Raw genomic sequence first — 19610 nt, forward strand, 5'->3', positions numbered from 1 at the left:
TGGCTTGCTAGGCTGTGGGTGCAGGTTACTGTGTTGGGGCGTAATGATGTGGAGGAGAGGTGGCCTGTCAGCCTTCATGTGGCAGTGGGAAGAGACCAGACTCTGGAGTATGTGACCCAGCCTTGCCTGAAAACTGACTCATGCTCCATTGTTCGGGTGCATTCCGTAACTGTTGGTTCGAGGGGCTCCTTAGCTTTCTTCTGCTGTGCACACTTTAAGGGCGCGTTTCTTGTGTTCGTCAGCAAAGAGAAACCCAAGACCTCCCTGCCTCCTGCTGTGGGAAAAAGCATAATATGATTTTTATTCCACAGATAACTCATCAACCAATCAGATTTTAGACTTGGTTCCATTTAACACATTGGATATCTTGATATAATCCAAGTTCAGAGGATGATTATAGCTATTATTATGTGTACCATTGTGTGTAAATGTTGTGATAAGTAGTGTGGCAGGTACTTTGGCATTCTTTCTTTCCCTCCCTCCCTCCCTCCCTCCCTCCCTCCCTCCCTCCCTCCCTCCCTCCCTCCCTTTCTTCCTTCTCTCCTCCTTCCTTCCTTCCTTCCTTCCTTCCTTCCTTCCTTCCTTCTTCCCGTCATTCCTTCCTACCTTTCTTTGTTCCTTCCATCTGTCTTCTCCTCCTCCTCCTCTTCTGCTTCTTCTCCTCCTCCTCCTCCTCCTCTTCCTCCTCCTCTTCCTCCTCCTCCTCCTCCTCCTCCTCCTCCTCCTCCTCCTCCTCCTCCTCCTCCTCCTCCTCCTCCTCTTCTTCTTCTTCTTCTTCTTCTTCTTCTTCTTCTTCTTCTTCTTCTTCTTCCTCCTCCTCCTCCTCCTCCTCCTCCTCCTCCTCCTCCTCCTTCTCCTCCTCCTCCTCCTCCGCCTCCTCCTCCTCCTCCTCCTCCTCCTCCTCCTCCTCCTCCTCCTCCTCCTCCTCCTCCTTCTTTCCTTCTTCTTCATCATCATCATCATACTAGGGTTTGAACTTAGAGACTTGTGCTTGTACTTGCTCTACCACATGTCCACTTCTTCCATTGAGATGGAGTCTTGCAGCCTTTTCTACCTTGGCTGGCCTAGCACCTTAATCCTCTCAATCTCTGCCTCACAAGTAGCTGGGGTGACAGGCATGTGCCACCACACACAGCCTGGCACAGTTTAATTTCATTACAGTTTTGTGGTTCAAATTGAACTGTGTGTTTCTTTCCTGCACCTTTTCTGGAGATGAGGAATAAAAGATACAACATAACTTGTCTAACATATGATTGGGGAGCTCAGACTTGAGCCCAGGCCTTGAGACCCAAAAGCCTGAGGACCTCTATTGAAAGACTCTGTGTAGGTGATTTTCCTCTGTAGAGACTGAGGCTTCTCACATGCACGTTCTCCTATGAAGGCCTTTTCATGGTTGTACTCTCCTGTGCTTTCTTGTTATAGTTTGCCTCTTGAGTCATTGCACAATGTAAAGCATCTCCAGGGCTGGACACTGGTGCTCATGCCTGTAATCCTAGCTACTTGAGAGGAGGAGGAGATAGGGAGAGGTTGTAGTTCAAAACCAGTCCAGGCCAAAAAAGAAAAGTTTGTGAGACTGCAGTGTCAACCAATAGCTGGATGTGGAGGTATGTGTCTATCATTCCAGGTACAAGGCCGGAGGTGGGGATGGGACACTAAAATTAGGAGGAACATGGTTCTAGGCCCTCCCTGACAAAGAAGAGAGAAAAAAAAGAGGTCATAATAACCCAGTTGAGTATGGTAGTGTGTGCCTGTCATCCAGCTATGGTGGAAAGCACAAATAGGAGGATCAAGAGCCAGGTGTATTCCCAGGCACAAAGCAAGGCCCTATCTCAACAATAACAAAGCAAGGCTTGGGGCCTGGCTCTCCCTGGCCAGATCTAGCATAAAAATCATTCATATCTGTGGGCCACAAGATAAGAACATAGTCCCAATACTATTATGAAAAATCAGAATGGACGCCAGATGCAGTGGCTCATGTGGTACATCATCTGCCTAGCAAGCACAGAACCCTAAGTTCAAATCTTATATAGTACTGCTATAAAAGGGAAACGCCAACTAACTAATCAAACAAAAACAAACACCCACAGGAACTAATGGAGACTAAAGCTAGTGGAAGCTAGTAGGAAACAGATGAACAAGTGGTCAAGGAGCAAGGGCCTCAACTTGCAGCTCAGGCAGTGCCATGCCAGGCTGTCAAGAAGTGTCCCAGGGCCAGGTGCCGGTGGCTCACGCCTGTAATCCTAGCTACTCAGGAGGCTGAGATCTGAGGATCATGGTTCAAAGCCAGCCCAGGCAGGAAAGTGCTTGACACTCTTATCTCCAATTAACCACCAGAAAACCAGAAGTGGCGCTGTGGCTCAAGTGGTGCAGTGCTAGCTTTAAGCTGAAGAGCTGAGGGACAGAGCTCAGGCCCAGAGTTCAAGCCCTGTGACAGACCAAAAAATAAAAACTAAAAAGTGTCCCAGAACCTCACATCAGATCCCCGAAGGTCAGTATGCCCAGACAGAAGCCAGTCTGGACGTGTAGATCACATAGTAACTTGGTGATGTTTTGAATTTTCCAGTAAGTGTTTAACTGTAGGTTATGGTAATAATTATTGAAGCAAATAATTTTCTTTTTATGACTTATTTTTGAACCATGACACTTGCAGAAAAACAACCTTAGAAATGTTTTTTTTTTTTTAAAACTTCTATTTAAAACTTCTTATGTAAAACCTCAAAAGGCTATGAGAGAAAATTTAGAAGGCAAATGAAAAGAAGAAAAGGTTGGTGTGATTCCACTACAGTAACCATTTTGGAATATATTTTTTAGGAATTTACTATATGTACATATACTGGATTATCTGTGTTTACAATAATGGAATTATTCTCTATCTGTTGATTTACTTAAGCAAGTGCTCTGCCACTGAACAGAATACATGCCCACCTGATGATACAGGGTTTTTTTTGTTGTTGTTGTTTGTGGGACTTGAACTCACAGCCTGGGAGCTGTCCCTGAGCCTCTTTGTGCTCAAAGCTAGCACTCTACTGCTTGAGCCACAGCACCACTTCAGGTTCTTGATTGGTTAATTGGAAGTAAGAGTCTCTTGGGACTTTTCTGCCTGGTCTGGCTTTGAACCATGATCCTCAGATCTCAGCCACCTGAGTAGCTAACAATACAGGTGTGAGCCACTGGCCTGGCTTAATGCACATTTTAAAAAATACTGCAGAGGATTTAACTCTGTTTTGAGATTGCTAGGCAGGTGCTCTACCACTTGAGCCATACTTCCAGCCTTTTTTGCTTTAGGTTACTCTCTAGATAAGGTCTTGTACTTTTTTGCTTGGGCCATCGTTGAGCCTCAGTCCTCATTTTGTACCTCCATATAGCTGGGATTATAGACATGAGCCACTGCACCTGGTGTCCAATCTGATTTTTCATAATAGTATTGGGACTGTTTTCTTCTCTTGGGGCCCAGAGATATGAATGATTTGTTCATGATATCTTATGCTAGACCTGACCTAGGAGAGGCAGCCCCAAACAGACAGCTAGTGATGTGAGGTGAGGTCCAGTGTACCGGGCTCCACAGTGGCTAGGTGTGTTCAGTACAATGTTTGACACTTGATAGACCCTTGATGGAAGAGAAGAATGGAAGAAAAACTGGTTTTAGTGGCTGACACCTCTTTCCCACCCTTCCTGTCTGCATGTTAAGACTGTCCCAGCCAGTTTTTGTTTTTTTCTTTTTTTGCTGCTCCTGGACTTGAACTCTGTGCTTAGGTACTGTTCCTAAGCTCCTTTTTACTCAAGGCTAGCACTCTACCACTTGAGCCACAGTGCCACTTTCAGCTTTTCCTGTGATTAATTGGAGATAAGAGTCTCAGGGACTTCCTTGTCTGGGCTGGCCTCGAACCATGGTCCTCAGATATCAGCTAGGATTATAGGCCTGAGCCACTGGCTCCCGGTCCAGGTTGCTTTTTAATAGATGCTTTCTCTCCCTTCCAGTCTCACACATCCCAAGTTTCCTAAAGTAAAGTCGTTGACTTTGTGGGGAGTTGGGGAGCCTCCAGTGATAAGTTGGCAGGAAAGTTTGGGTCTTCCTTCCAGCAGCTTAAGAGAGACTATACTATACAGGTGCTTGCAGTGAAAATCCCAGCTGTAGAGTGAGTTCCTAATTTCATAAATATGCCACAGAGTCCTAGAGAGCTTTGGCAAGTAGAAATGGTAGCTGTTGGCACACCAGGGTTTTACAATATGAAGTGTTTGGCTAAGATACCAAGCAAACCACAGAGTCCATCCATTGTACCCTTTTCTCCCCTCAAAACATTAAAAATACCTTTAATATTACAAATGTGCACTCCCTTTGACAGACCATGTGTCCCTTCTCTAATAGATATATATTCTAAGACCCTTGGTGTATGCCTAAACCCACCTCATCCCAACCTCATTTATACTGCACTGTTTTTTATACATGCATATCTGTAGTAGTTTAGCACACAAAATTAAGCATAATGAGAAGTTAGTGACTATTAATAGAACAGTTATAACAATATACTGTAGTAAATTGCTTTTCTTTCACTTTGGAGCCATTAGTAACTAAATGAAGGTTACTTGAACCTAAATAGGTATTGTCACAGTGGATCTCATATAACTAAAATGGCTACTAGCAAATGGGTGGGTAGCATATGCAGTGTGAAAACACTAGAAAAAGGCAGAAGGGCATGAGATTTCATTGTGCGACTCAGATGGTGTTCAATTTAAAACTTAGGTGTTTCTTTCTTTTTTGGGGGGGGGTCTGGTTGTGGGGCCTGAACTCTGGGCCTGGGCGCTGTCCCTTAGCCCTTCAGCTCAAGGCTAGCGCTCTACCACTTGAGCCACAGCGCCACTTCCGGCTTTTTTCTTTTTGCTTATGTGGTGCTGAGGAATCGAACCCAGGGCCTCAGGCATGCAAGGCACGTGCTCTACCACTGAGCCATCTTCCCAGCCCCTGGTGTTTCTTTCTTTCATGAACTTTCCACTTATTTTTGGACTGCAGTGAACTGTTGGTAACAGACACCATTGGAAGCAAAACCATGGCTGGAGGGGACTGCTGTTCTTGTGAGAACTTATCTTTTAGATCTGTTTCTACAAGTGTAAAATGTCTTGGGTACAGGGCTATTAAATTGCTTTAGGGACAAAAGACTGAAAACAACCCCAGTGTTAATCAATAGGGGACTATTGTCTATTTTGCTATAGAATACCATTCAGATTGATGGATGGAAAGAAGGAAGGTAGGAAGGAAGGATGGAAGGAAGGAAGGAAGGAAGGAAGGAAAGGAAGGAAGAAAGAAAGAAAGAAAGAAGGAAAGAAGGAAAGAAGTAAAAAGAAAAGTTGAAGACAATTTCTATACTGCCAGAGGAAGATCGCTACTGTATATACTAAGTGAAAAATTCAGTCATACCATATGTGTAGTATGCCAAGCTTTTGTGTAAATGAATAAAAACAAACCTAGAGCCTGTATTCATATTGACTTATATGTGCATGAAGAAACTTATGCTAAGGAAACATGATGGTCTGCAGCAGGAAGTAAAAATGGAGCAGACCTGTCTAGGAGGAAAGTGCTTCTCTAAATATATTTTTAAACATCTGTTTTGTTTTCAAAAATCACAATTTATTACCTATTTAAAAATGAAATCGGGAAAAAGTAAGTTTCAGTATATCTCCCCAAATGTCACAAAAATGATTATAACTGTATTTCTATATATCTGAAACCTTGGCTCAGTGATTTTAAACTAGAATGAATTGGTAATTTTCAAGAAAGTCCTGTGTGAGAGAAAGATAATAGAGGCAGCAATGAGGTATGTCTTGTTACTGGAGACAACACAGTGTTCCAGGGCCTCCTTTGAGACCATTAGGAACTAGGGCCTCTCCCTGCAGATGGCTGTGTTTGGAGCACGCTGCGGTCCTCTGGTCTGTGCAAACACCCTTCCTGAGCACTCTGCGAATAGGTGTTCTTCATGGATGGGGCCACACAGCCTATCTTGGAGTCACACACAGGAGTCAGTGCTTTATCCTGAGCACATGCTCAGGTGATGACCACCTGAAAATACACCAGGGACATCTAGCATATTTCTGGAAATCAAGCATTTTGTAGGTGACAACTCAATAAGCAATCAGGAAATGGTTGGTAAACAGGTGAATAGACAGAGTGACTGTAGGGAAAAGAGGGATTCTGAGATGCATCCTTACCACCCTTACAAGACTGTGTCCTGGGCCCACAGGCTTTAACAGCTCTTAAATGAAAAGTGAGGATGGCCAGTATCCATGACAGAGAAAGACACTGGTCTGGCTCCTCCTGCTCCGAGGAGGGGTGGGCACATGCCAGCAGCCTGAGCTCCCTTCATGGGACCAGAGGTAAGACCATCGTGCAAAGTTGTATATTTATAGCGTTCATGAAGCCATGTACCTTGTAAATCAGAAGGGGACAGACAATGTATTTCTCTACTCTGGGTTATTACATTAGACTTTATTGTAATTGCCAGTTGACAGGTTTGTGAAGTTAAAGGCTCTCCACTTTCTTTGGAACATATACTTGATTGTCTGAAAAATTATATGTTCCAAAGGAAGAGAGTTCTGTTGTTCACTTAAGAGGCCTCCTATCATGAATTGGCTTTATGGGAGCACTGTGTCTCAGGAATACTTGTGTGGTCAATCACATACCTCTGTAGCTTTGCTGCTAGAGGTCACATGAATATCCTCCCCTGCTGCATATGTAGATTTGGGGTCAGGGATTTGGGGTCATAATCTCATCTTGGCCTTCCTGTTCTTCTTTCCTTCTAATTGATGTTTCCTTTTCATCCACCTTTTTTTTTAATGCTTCTTGAAAATTCTTCCTAGAGCCAGTCACAGAATGAATACATTCTCCCTTTTTCCTTTGGAGAAAAATATTAAGTGAAAGAACAAAATTGAGTCCCTGAGAAATTTTGTAAGGTTCCTCTGCTATATAGAAATGGAACTTGACAGCTTAGGAAGGGGATTGTCTGCCTGAGGTCACTCAGCCAGTTTAGAATCCAGCCAGGGAGCTCCACAGAGCATGGGTGCAGGGACACCCGGGCACAACACAGGGAGAAACTCTTTTGCTTTTGCTGTCCATATCAAAGATAAAAATCAAGCTACAAGCTGAGCACTGTTGGCTCATGCCTATAATCCTAGCTACACACACACACACACACACACACACACACACTCACACTGAAAGCACACACATACACACACACACACACACTCACACTGAAAGCACATGCCCATTCCTGCCAGGCCATCAGCTTGTCCACTTTGAGTTAATATAATCCTTTATAGGATATTTATTCATTTGTTTATTCATGTACTTATTGTTATTTTCGAGACACTAGAATTTGAACTCAGGAGCTAAGCAAGCACTCTACCATATGAGCCACACCCTCACCCTTTTTTGCTTTAGTTTGTGTCTCAGGTAGTATCTCACACTTTTGCCTAGACCAGCCCAGAAGTGCAATCCTCCTGTCTCCACCTCCTGAGCATCTGGGACTATAGATATGTGCTACCATGTCCAGCCATTAATAGGATAAAAGATGTTTCTAGGAGAAAAAGAGTTTCTAGCTAATGACTTTCACTCTCTTCAATTTTCCTTTGTCTTTTTTTTTTTAGTCGGTCATGGGGCTTGAACTCTGGGCTTGGGCGTTGTCCCTGCGCTCTTCAGCTCTACTGCTTGAGCCACAGCACCACTTTCGATTTTCTAGTGTTTAACTGGAGATAAAGAGTCTCACAGAGTTTTCTGCCCGGGCTGGTTTTGAACCGTGATCCTCAGATCCCAGGTGTGAGCCACCAGCGCCTGGCAGTTTACCTTTGTCTTTAACAGCAGCTGCAGCTCACCTCACATTTGATATTTTAGTTAATGCCCACTGGCATAGTTTGCTGAAATTGTTCATGTTCTTCCTTTTGTGTAAGATGCCCTTTTCCCCCCTTCCACACCTGACCCTTTCTTTTTTATTGCAGTACTAGAATTTGAACTCAGGATCTTGCACTTCTTGGCAGGTTCTCTACCACCTGAACCATGCTTTCTGCCCCTTTTGCTTTTAAGTTTTGAATAGGGTCTCAGGCCATCCTCAGCCAGGCCTCCTAGTTATGCCTCCTAATATGGCTCTAGTTACAGACTTGTAACACCATGCCCAGCTTTTTTATTAGTTGAGATGGGGTTCTTTCAAACTCTTTTCCTAGCTGGCCTTGAACTATAGTCCTTCCAAATTCAACCTCCTGGGTAGCTAGAATTATAAGCATGAGCTACTGTACCTGGCCTGGTAATTCTTTCAAAAATTTTTATTGGCTCCCTTTTCTTCCTCTTCCTCCTGATTTTCCTTCTCCCTCTTCCCCTCCTCTCCTGTCATAGGGCTTGAACTTAGGGTGTGGGCACTGTCTGTGAGCTCTTGCTCAAGGCTAGCTAGTATTCTACATTTTGAGCCACAGCTCCACTGCTGGTTTTTGAGTAGTTAATTGGAGATAAGAGTCTCGTGGGGACTTTTCTGCCCAGACTGGCTTTGAACCACAATCTTCAGATCTCAGCCTCCTGAGTAGCTAGGATTACAAGTATGAGCCTTTTATTCTATTATCTTTATTATTAGCCTGTAATTCTATTATCTTTCATTGTATAAAGGGGTTTTATTTCAACATTTCAACTATGAGTACAATGCATCTTGATCAGTGTCACCCCTTTCATCATTCTCTTATCTCTCTTTACTCTGCTCATCCCCTGAAAGGCCTAGCAATTCTTATTTGTCCTTCAGACACCTGTCTATGTGGAACTTGTTCCTCTGACATTCAGAGCCTATAGCTTAGCACTTAGGTAATGTTGCGATTGTTTCCTTAGTAATATCTAATGTTGGCTGGTCTTGACACTGTGATAACAGTTCCTGCCTTTCTAGTGGTGCTCAGTGTCCATGCCTCCAGTTCATACCAGCAAAACTCAAGATCCTCTTCCTTTCCACTCCTACTTTCATGAAAGCATCTTCTGAAACATTTCCTCTTCTTTTGACTTTTAGACTCTCCAAAAGAGCCAGAAAGAGTATTTTAGTTCTACTGCCATAGCAAAATGCCATAGGCTGGCATTTTCTGAGAGTTCTGGAGGCCAAGGGTGCACACCTAGAAGCCAGGTGGGTATATAGTGATGGCGCCTCTTGAAGCCATCTCACTTAGTGCTCAAGACCTCTTCATTGTGTGTATGAGGGAGGGTGAGATGGAGGAGAGTGAGGAGAGAGGAAGAGAGAGACAGAGACAGACAGACAGAGACAAAGTGAGAGAGAGAACAACACAAGAATAACAAACCAAGTGAGTAATTCATTCTGTTTATTTGTTGTTTTGTGCCCAGGATGAAACTAGGGACTTGTGCTTGCTAAGCACATATTCCATCACTAAACTGCACCCCAGTTCTGGTCCCTTCTTATAAGAGCACTAACCCATCATGATGGCCTCACTCTGCTGACTCCCGCCTTGCAAAGGTCCCACCTCCAAACACCATCACATTGGGGGTTAGGGCTTGAGTGCAGGCATTTAGGAGGCATCAGTCAGTCCACAGCATAGGCTTCGCAGGCGACCTGAGAGTTGTGTAGTGAGAACTAGAAGGTCCACACATGGTCTGTCAGGCCCAAAGTTGGGATCCTGCTGGTGACCGAATCTTGTGCAAGCTTCATCTATTCACTGCAGTCATCTAGAACTGGGTATTGCCAGGCATCCCCCTGATCTCCTATAGGAATTGCTGGATGGACGGACACAGATCAAAACCAACTTTTTAAACAAATAGACTCTGTGTTTCTATTTTTGAACAGCTCTTGTTCCATATCTTTTGGCACATCCATTCTTTTTTTTTTTTTTTTTTTTTTTGGTCGTTGGGCCTGAACTCTGGGCTTGGGCGCTGTCCCTCAGCTCTTCAGCTCAAGGCTACTTGGGCCACAGCACCACTTCTGGCTTTTTTCTTTTTGTTTATGTGGTGCTGAGGAATCGAACTCAGGGCCTCATGCATGCAAGGCATGCGCTCTACCACTGAGCCACCTTCCCAGCCCCATCCATTCTTTTTTTGTTTTCCAGAATTTACATGATTGTTATTCTAGAGGTGATATACAGAAGGGTTATATGTGTCATGTAATGAGTGCATTTCCTTTCTTACAGTGTCATCTGTTCCCTCATTCTCTCCCATTCCCTCTCTCCCATCTCCACCCATGAGTTTCATAGTTCACCTTAACAATGTCTAGTGCACTCCACTGCTGCACTGTTCACCCTTTTTCCTCAGATTCTTTGCCTTCCCCCCACACCCACAGATGTGCATGTGAATGCACCACATATAAGGGAGAGAATACAGACTCAACAGAACATGTATAGACTAAAGAATCTTAAGACTTCAGACCATCACTGAATTGAATTTGAAGGAAAAACAAATTTAAAAAGTGTTTTGTTTCCATATCTTGGGAGCTCATTTCAGTATTATATTATTTTATATAAATAAGAGGAGGCACTTAGGCATTGCACCTGTGTGAGTCTCTCCTAAGACTATCCTTTTTTGGTCTCACTGTTTGTGAGTATCTAGAATCCTGTGTAATTTGTCAAATCCCAGTGCATTTTGATCTTATTTCTGTAGATCAGAGAGAATATGCTCCATTTGTCTTTCTGATTTTGACTTACATCACTTACCATGATTTATTCTAGTTCCATCCATTTCCCTGCAAATGACGTTATTTTATTCTTTCTAATGGTGACAGCAATTCTTTTATATACCCCCTTATTTTGAAACATAATAATATGAATTGAAGATATCAAAAGGACAGGAAAAAATTCCTCAAAACATTGGGTATGCATACTTATGAATAATGGTGTTATTTAAAGCTTCATTGGGCTTAAATTCACCTTTTTTTTGTGGTACTATATTCTAAACTCAGGGCATTGTGTTTGCTGTGAAAGTACTCTACCACTTGAGTCACATCCCTCACCTTTAAACTCGTCTGATTTCTAAAACTGTCTGCAGAGGTTAGATCTGTGCTTTGTTTGATGAAAGCAACCTAGAAAATATGAATGCCTTGGCCATTTACCCTTCTTTTCCATAAACACTTGGGTATTTCTAAATTTGAGAGATGGACAGAATGTTTTATCCCACAGGACAGAAGTTTAGAAAGTGGCTGACAGAAAGCCATCATTCTGCAGTAAATGAGTACATTTTCTGAGCATAAGACCAAGGCAGTAACATGTATAGACTAAAGAATCTTAAGACTTCAGACCATCACTGAATTGAGTTTGAAGGAAATTTAGGGTAGTCTCAACTTCTCCTTTTGTCTTCCACAGTTAGTGGTTGTAAGAACTTGGGGGTCCATCTCAGTTGTAGATGTCTAGCTGGTGCAAGGACTTGGGTGTGATACCCAGCATGGCAGAAACAGCAACAAAAACGATCTCTAGTATTCAGCTTTTTATACTAACTTGGAAAAGAAGCAATACTTGGTCAGTTTATTGTCCCCTTTTAAAAACAAAGTTATAATAGCAAATAAACCATTAACTAAATCAGTTATTTTAAGATGAGCTGAGGTGTAATGCCTAAAGAAAACAATAAGGAAGATGCCTATCAAAGGCCCAATGAAGCACCATTCCAACCTGCGCTGTTCCTATGGACTTCTGAGAAATAGGGCTACCGAGAGAAATGGCAGACACCTACCCAGGAAAGAGCTAATGCCATCTGCACAACTGTGGAGATTGCCAAAGAGAAAAGGTCTACTCATTTGGGAAGGTCTGCTTGTGCTGAAGAGCTCATGGTTGTAGGGGATGGAGGTGTGACTTAGTCATAGAATACTTGACTCATAGATGTGGTACCCTGGCTTTGATCACCAGAATTGACAAAGTTCAAGGTTTTGAATGCTGCTACCCAGTCCTCCCCACTTCTTGATCTAGATCATAGATCAAGAAGACAGTGGGAAACAAAGTAGAGTTGGAAATAAAACCAACTCAAGCCTGGCTGGGAGCCCCAAGACCTCCTGCTCCCCTGCAAGAGGCAAGGCCAGCTGTCTTTCCACCCTCCTCTCAGCCCCAGCACATGGAGACGGAGGGTCATGAGATTTTCTTGCATGGACTCAGAAAAGAAGGAGACCTCGAAGAGCCTGGGCCCCTTTAAAGCTCCAGAGTCAATTAGCTCAGTAAGTGTACAGTTGAAATGAACAATTCTCCTTGTAGTGAACTTTGAAGAAAATGAAAGGATGAAAGTGGAGATTGAAGGGCTTCCTCCCCCATGGGCAGAGATGAAATCAGAGGAGAAATATTTCATCCTTTCCAACATAGTCGTGACAAGTGTCGAACAGAGCGACTGCTCTTGAGAAAACTCTCTTAGCCCAGGCTGGTATACACAAAACCCTAGTTTTAAGTTAATTAAAATTGTAATGATGAGTTAATAAGATCGTTGCTGATCTGAAGGATGTTCAGAACAAATAAACAAAGTCTCCCTCCTGGCTGTTCCTGGGTTGGATACCAGGAGCTTAGATCATCTCTTTGGATGTGTTTTCACTTGTGTGTAATAAAGGACAACCTTTCCACTTCAGAATAGAAGTATTTCAACAGAACCATAGGAAGGAAAAGCAAATGAGTAGCAAAAAAAAATCATATTTTTAAGGAAATTGTAGAAATCAATGTAAGTAAATTTCCAGGGAGGGAAGAATCCTCCCTAGGTAAATTGGGTCATGCAAACTGTTTTATGGAGAGTATGGAGAGGAGAGTATCTGCTGGTTCCTGGTATGGGCCCAGATTATATCTTGGTCCAAGAAGAGAAGATTTTCTCTGGGAAACAAAAACTAGTAGAGCATTTGACAGACATGTGGAATTGGCTTGCTGGTTTGGGAACTAGAGGAGTCCCTAAGGCAAGTCAAGTTTTCCCATGAGGTCTTTGCAGTGTGGACATTGCAGAGTGGCCCTAAAAGGCAAAGGGTACTGGTGGCTCATGACTATAATGCAAGCCACTCTGGAGACTGAGATCTGAGGATTGGGGTCCAAAGCCAGCATGGACAGAAAAGTCCAAGAAACTCTATTTCCACCTAACCAGTAAAAGAAAAGAAACTGCTTCACTGGAAGTGTGGCTCAAGTGGTAGAACTCCAGCTGTGGGCAAAAAAAAAGCTGACCCAGAGAACTGAAGCCCTGAATTCGAAGCTTGGTATTAGGAAGGAAAAAGGAAAAAGAAAGAAAAGGAAGGAAGAAAGAAAGAGAGAAAGGAAGTAAGGAAGAAAAGGAAAAAAGGGAAGGAGGGAGGGAAGGCATGTATCAGAAAGAAAGCTCTTATCATCTTGGGTGTTAGAATTCAAAGTTCCATGGGAAGGGAGGACTTACAGCAAATATACAGGAAGTGTTTCCCTATAGTTGCCAGATTTTGAACCTGTGTGGGGTGGGAGGTTAAAAATGCTAAGGTCAAAACCTCTGAGAGGAAGAGCTTTTGTAGGTGAAAATACAGAGACTCACCAAGTTCTTAAGCACAAATCTGAGAAGGCCACACCGAAGGGACTAGATAAAGTAGAGGTGAAGTTATTTACCAAAACGGAATCTAGTCCCTGATGGACAGAGTGCATCCCCTGTAAAAGAGGAAGTGCTTCCTGGAAGAAGATATCCTCTAGAGCCCCAGCAGTTCTTTTATACATGATGTCTAGCATGTAAAGATATGGATACATAGACAGGAAGGAATATGTCTCAAGTGGGAAAAACAATAGGAACAGAATTACAGATGATGTACATATTGGAATAAGCAATAACTGTTCAAATAGCTGGATATGATGATAGATGGGTATAGTGAGAAAATGTCTATACAAAGGAAAGTCTATACAAAGGAATCTGTTTTTGACAGTTATTAGAGAGGTAGAAAAAATACATCTGAAATTACTGGATGGATCTGAGAGCTGGCGGGACGCAGTGCAGCAGGACTGGTGAACTCAGTGTCAATAGAAAATAGAGCAAAAAAGAGAAAGGAAAATAGCAAAAAAAAAAAAAGTGTACGAGACACCGGGGGAGAGGTTCAGAAGATCTTCTAACGGTGGGATTGGAGCTGAGCATGCGTTGGGGGCCGCTGAGCTGAAGCAGTATTTGAAGGGATGTGAATTCTCCAGCACTTTTGAATGACATCAAAAACCTCATCAAACCCAAACATAGCATGAAAAAATGCAAGTATATTCTAGTTAAATTGTTAAAGATGAAAGTTTCTAAAGAGAGTTTCTAAAGTAGCAGCCACCTTACTCATGTAATACTAGCTACTCAGGAAGCTGAAATCTGAGGATCAGATAAATCTGGGCAGATAAACCTTTGAGATTTATCTCCAATTAACCAGTTTGTTTTTTTTTTTAAAAAAAGAAGAGCCAGAAGTGGAGGCATGACTCAAGTGGTAGAGTGTCAGCCTTGAGCTGAGAGCAAGAACATGAAGACCTGAGTTCAAGCGCTATTATTGGTATAGAAATTAAAATAGATGAAGAGAACAATCTTAAAATCAACTTTAAATAGAAGAAGCAACCATAGTCTGAAAATTGACCTTGTGTGTGTGTGTGTGTGTGTTGCACTTAGGGCTTGAATTCAAGGCTTGGGCTCTGTCCCTAAGCTTTCCTGCTCATAGCTAGTGCTTTATCGCTTGAGCCTCAGCTCCACTTACAGCTTTTTGGGTAATTGGAGATAAGAGTCTCATGGACTTTCCTTCCTTGGTTGACTTTGAACCATGATCCTCATATCTCACCCCCTTGAGTAGCTAGAATTACAGATGTGAACTGCTAGGGCTCAGTTTTTTTTTTTTTTAACCGTAAAGATGCTGTACAGAGGGGTTACAGTTACATGAGTAAGGCAATGAGTATGTTACTTGTCGATCATTGTTACCCCTTCCCTTCTTTGTTGTTGTCCCATTATCCCTTTTCTCTCCCACCTTTTATACTCCTCCCACCGACCCCTGCCCAAAGTTGTAAAGTTTGTTTCTAATGTACAGTCCTGTGGGTATCCTTGTTGCAGTGGGTCATCCTGTGTCCTTGTTTCAATGTTTTGTTATTCCCCTTTCCCTCCCCAGACTAGACATATACATGCATACATACACACACACACACACACACACACACACACACACACACACACACACACACACACACACACACACACACACACATATTCAAGATGCTGTCTTTATTGTTATTGTTTTAAATGTACCATGTAATTTTATTTTTTGTTGTTGTTTTCTTTATATGTTCTCTCCCCTATGGCATATCCTCTGTTGTTACTGTACTGGATTTTGGTCCCCTACACCTAGTGCTCAGCTTTTTGAAGACTGACTTTCTAGTGTAAACTATGAGCACAGTAGACAATGAAATGACATCTTTAAAAAATTATATGTTTATTATTTTTAACTTGTACAAAGGATTTATCATTCAATAAATCAGTTTCTGAATACAGTGCATCTTTATCAATGCCATTTCTTTTATCATTCTCCTCAAACTCTCCCAATCCTACGCTTCCCCTCAATTTTCTTAATTTTGTAGAATATACATAACCATGTTCTCCCCCCTTCCTCTCCTCATCTGCTATTTTCTCCTTGATCCCTTCATTCACTTTTCAAATACATGTTGCCTGGTATTTATTTTGTTGGACTGTGAGTTAGTCTTTGTAAGGAATTAGACCATTTGAATTCTCCCCTGAAAAATACCATATTTTGATTAGTACATTTGTGTCCACATGCAAATAACTTGATGTGTTTACTTGCACATTTATAAATTGGTACTAGCTTCCATATATGAGAGAAAACATGCATGCTTTGTCTCTCTGAGCTTGGCTTATTTCATTTTTTTTTTTTTTTGTGGGTTGTGGGGCCTGAACTCTGGACCTGAGCTCTGTCCCTCAGTTCTTCAGCTCAAGGCTAGCGCTCTACCGCTTGAGCCACAGAGTGCCACTTCTGGCTTTTTCTGTTTATATGGTACTGAGGAATCGAACCAGGGCCTCATGCATGCAAGGCAAGCACTCTACCACTGAGCCACCTTCCTAGCCCCTTGGCTTACTTCATGTAACACAATTTTTTCTAGGTCTATTCATTTCTTTGCAAATGTTATAACACCCTTCATCCTAATAGATCAGTACAATTCTATTGTGTATATATTCCACATTTTCTCAATCTATTCATCCACTGAGGTGCATCTGGACTGATTCCATACTTGGCATGGTGAGTAGTACTGCAATGAACATGGTTGTACAGGTGGTTTTATTCTGGTTTATAATCTTTTGAATAAATGCTCAAGAGTGGAATTACTGGATCATAGGGTAGTTCTATGTTTAATTCTTTGAGGAACCCCAGTACTGCTTTCCAAAATGGTTGAACAGGTTTACATTCCCACCAACAGTGTGCTAGGGTTCCCTTTTCCCCATATCCTTGCCAGCCTCTAATATTGTTTATATTTTTGATGATGGCCATTTTAACTGGGGTGAGATGGAATCTCAGTGTTGCTTTGACTTGTATTTCTTTTATGGCCATAGATGTTGAACATTTCTTCATTTGTCTGTTGGCCATTTTACTTCTTTTTAGAAGCCTGTATTAAGCTTCTTTGCTAACTTGTTAATTGGGTTGTTGATTCTTTAAGGGCTTAGTTTCTTAAGCTATTAGTATATTATGAATATTAAATTGTCCATAGTCTGGTGGGTAGCTATCCAACTTCTCCCATTCTGCAGACTTTCTTTTTAGCTTGTTAACTATGTCCTTTGCTGTACAGAAACTTCTTAGTTTGATGCAGTCCCATTTGTCAATTCTTTCCTTGATATGTTAAGCTCCTGGAACTCTACTCAGAAAGTTCTTGCCTATGCCAATATGGTCTAATGTTTCTCCTACTCCTCCTGTAGTAATTTCGTGATTCCAGGTCTTACATTGAGGTTGACATGGCAATTTTAATGTGCTGAGATGAAGTGTGGGTAGAGATTGGATCCTCTGCCCACTCTGTTCCTTGGTTACTGCTTCAAAAAATTGATCACCAACCTCTGCAAAGTTACAGTGAAGGGATTTGGAGAATGACTATATGAGGCTTTCATTAATTATGCTGATTATATTTCCTAATGGAAATCCACAGAGCGACATGTAGCCATGTGCATGCACAAGGCCCTGGGTTTAATCCCCAGCACTGAAAAAAAATGTAAATGTTTGAAGACAAAATAAATGAAGCACCCTATAAAAAGGAAACTCTTGCTATCTCTATGACACATATATGTTGTTGAATGGAATGATGATTTAGAATTCCTTGTTACTTAAAATGTAGCCATAATCAAGCATTGGGGGCCAGTCTAACTGGGGTGAGATAGACTCTCAAAGTTGTTTTGATTTGCATTTCCTTTATGGCAAGAGATATTGAACATTTCCTCACTTTTATCTATTTGCCATTCTTTTTCTGAGAAGTCTCTCTTAAGCTCCTTTGCCCATTTATTGATAGGTTTTATTAATTTTGGGGGGTGGATGTTAGTTTTTTGAGCTCAGGTATATTTTGGATTTTAGGGCTTTGTTGGATATGTTGCTAGTGAAGATTTTTTCTCCTAGTCTGTTGGGTGTCTTTCTAGTTTAGTAATTGTCCTTTGCTGCACAGAAACTTTTTATTTTGATGTAATCCCATTTGCCAAGTCTCTCCTTTTGCTGTATCACTGCAACTCTTTTCAAAGAGTTCCTACCTGTGCCTAGATGTTTCTTTACTTCATCATGTAGTTTCAAAGTTTCTGGTCTGACATTGAAGTCTTTGATCCACTTTGAGTTGATTCTGGTGCATGGTAACAAACAGGAATTCGGTTTTAGTTTTCTATATGCGGATGTCCAGTTTTCCCAGCACCAGTTATTGATTCCCCCACTGTGTATCTTTGGCTCTCTTGTCAAATATCAAATAACTGTAGGTATATGGCTTTATATCTGGGTCATTTAGTCTTTTTCATTGATTTTCAGACCTGCTTTTGTGCCAGTACAAAACTGTTTTTGTTATTATGGCTCTGTAGTAGAGCTTACGGCCTGGGATTGTGATACCACCAGCATACTTTTTTCTTGTCAGTCATGGGGCTTAAACTCAGGACTTGGGCACTGTCCTGCATCTCTTTTTGCTCAAGGCTAGTGCTCTACCACTTTGAGCCACAGCTCCATTCTGATTTTGTTTTTTGAATGGTTAATTGGAGATAGGAGTCACACAAGGACTTTCCGGCCTGGCCTAGGTTCAAACTATCCTCGGATCTCAGCCCCCTGAGTAGCTAGGATTACAGGTGTGAGCCACCGGTGCCTGGCTCAGCATTGCTTTTTTGCCTAGAATTGCTTTCACTTTGTGAGGTCTTTTGTTGTTCCATAGGAATTTTTGGATTGTTTTCTCTACCTTAGTGAAGAACTATCTTGGGATTTTGATGGGTATTGTGTTATATTGTAGATTGCCTTTGGCAGTATGGCTATTTTCACAATATTAATTCTACCTGTCCATGAACATGGGAGGTCTTTCCATTTCTGATGTCATCATCTTTGATTTCTTCAGATTTTTATAGTTTTTAGTATAGAGGTTTTTGTTTCTTTCTTGGAGGCTATCACAAATGGAATTGTTTTCCTGATTTCCCCCCTCTCTGCTTATACATTGTTGGTATACAGAAAGGCTTCTCATTTTTTTGTTGTTGTTGTTGGTCATGGGGCTTGAACTCTGGGCCTGGGCACTGTCCCACAGCTCTTCACTCAAGGCTAGCACTCTACCACTTGAGCCACAGTGCCACTTCCGGCTTTTTCTGTTTATGTGGTGCTGAAGAATCGAACCCAGGGCCTCATGCATGTGAGGCAAGTGCTCTACCACTGAGCCACCTTCCCAGCCCTAGTTTGTTTGTTTTTTAATTAAAGAGTTTTACATCTATATTTATTAGAGAGATTGGTCTATGGTTTACTCTTTCTTCATTGTGTTCCTACCTGTTTTGGAGAAGAATGTAATGCTGGCTTTATAAAATGTGTTTGGTAATGATCCTTCTGTTTCTATTTCATGGAAAAGTTTGCAGAGTATTGGTGTTAGTTCATCTTTAACAGTCTTGTACAATTCAGCTGTGAATCCATCAGGACCTGGACTTTTCCTCGCTGGAAGATTGTTACTTCCTCAATCTCATTGCTTGTTATGTGTCCGTTTTAGTGGTTGATATATTCTTGTTTCAGCTTAGGTTGCTTGTTTGTCTCTAAGAATTTATCCATTTCTGCTAGATTTTCCATCTTATTTGTGTATCTATTTTTAAATAGTCCTTCATAATCTTTTGGATTTCTTGGATGTTTGTTGCGATGTTACTTTTGTCATCTCTAATTTTTTTGATTTGAATCTCTTTTTGTCAGCCTACCTAGTGGAACTGTCAATTTTATTATTTTTTTTCAAAGAACCAGCTTTTTGTTTTGTTGATTTTATGTATAGTTTTTTTTAAAGTCTTTCATTGATAGCTGCTCTTATTTTTACTATCTCTAGAAGATTTGGGTTTGTTTTGTTCTTGTTTTTCTAGCAGCAATACTTGCATCATGAGGTTATTTGAACTGTTTCTGTTTTCTTTATGATGTGCTTAGAGCGATGAACTTTCTTCTTGGCACTGCTTTTGCTGTATCCCAGAGGGTCTTGTATGGTGTATTTTTATTTTCATT

The 19610-nt window shown here is 41.7% G+C and overlaps 1 protein-coding gene and 1 non-coding gene across 4 annotated transcripts in view; one reads left to right on the forward strand and one right to left on the reverse strand.

The window, feature by feature from the left end:
• Tmem241 (transmembrane protein 241) overlaps nucleotides 1-19610 on the forward strand; it is a 119152-nt gene that overhangs the window by 74620 nt on the left and 24922 nt on the right. The window lies entirely within an intron of this gene.
• Nucleotides 9961-10033, reverse strand: Trnaa-ugc (transfer RNA alanine (anticodon UGC)). Its single transcript has one exon. It is a non-coding gene; the product is annotated as a tRNA-Ala (tRNA).

Source organism: Dipodomys merriami, unplaced genomic scaffold, assembly GCF_024711535.1.
Source record: "Dipodomys merriami isolate MVZ:Mamm:240054 unplaced genomic scaffold, mDipMer1.0.p SCAF_2, whole genome shotgun sequence".
Classification (NCBI taxonomy): domain Eukaryota; kingdom Metazoa; phylum Chordata; class Mammalia; order Rodentia; family Heteromyidae; genus Dipodomys; species Dipodomys merriami.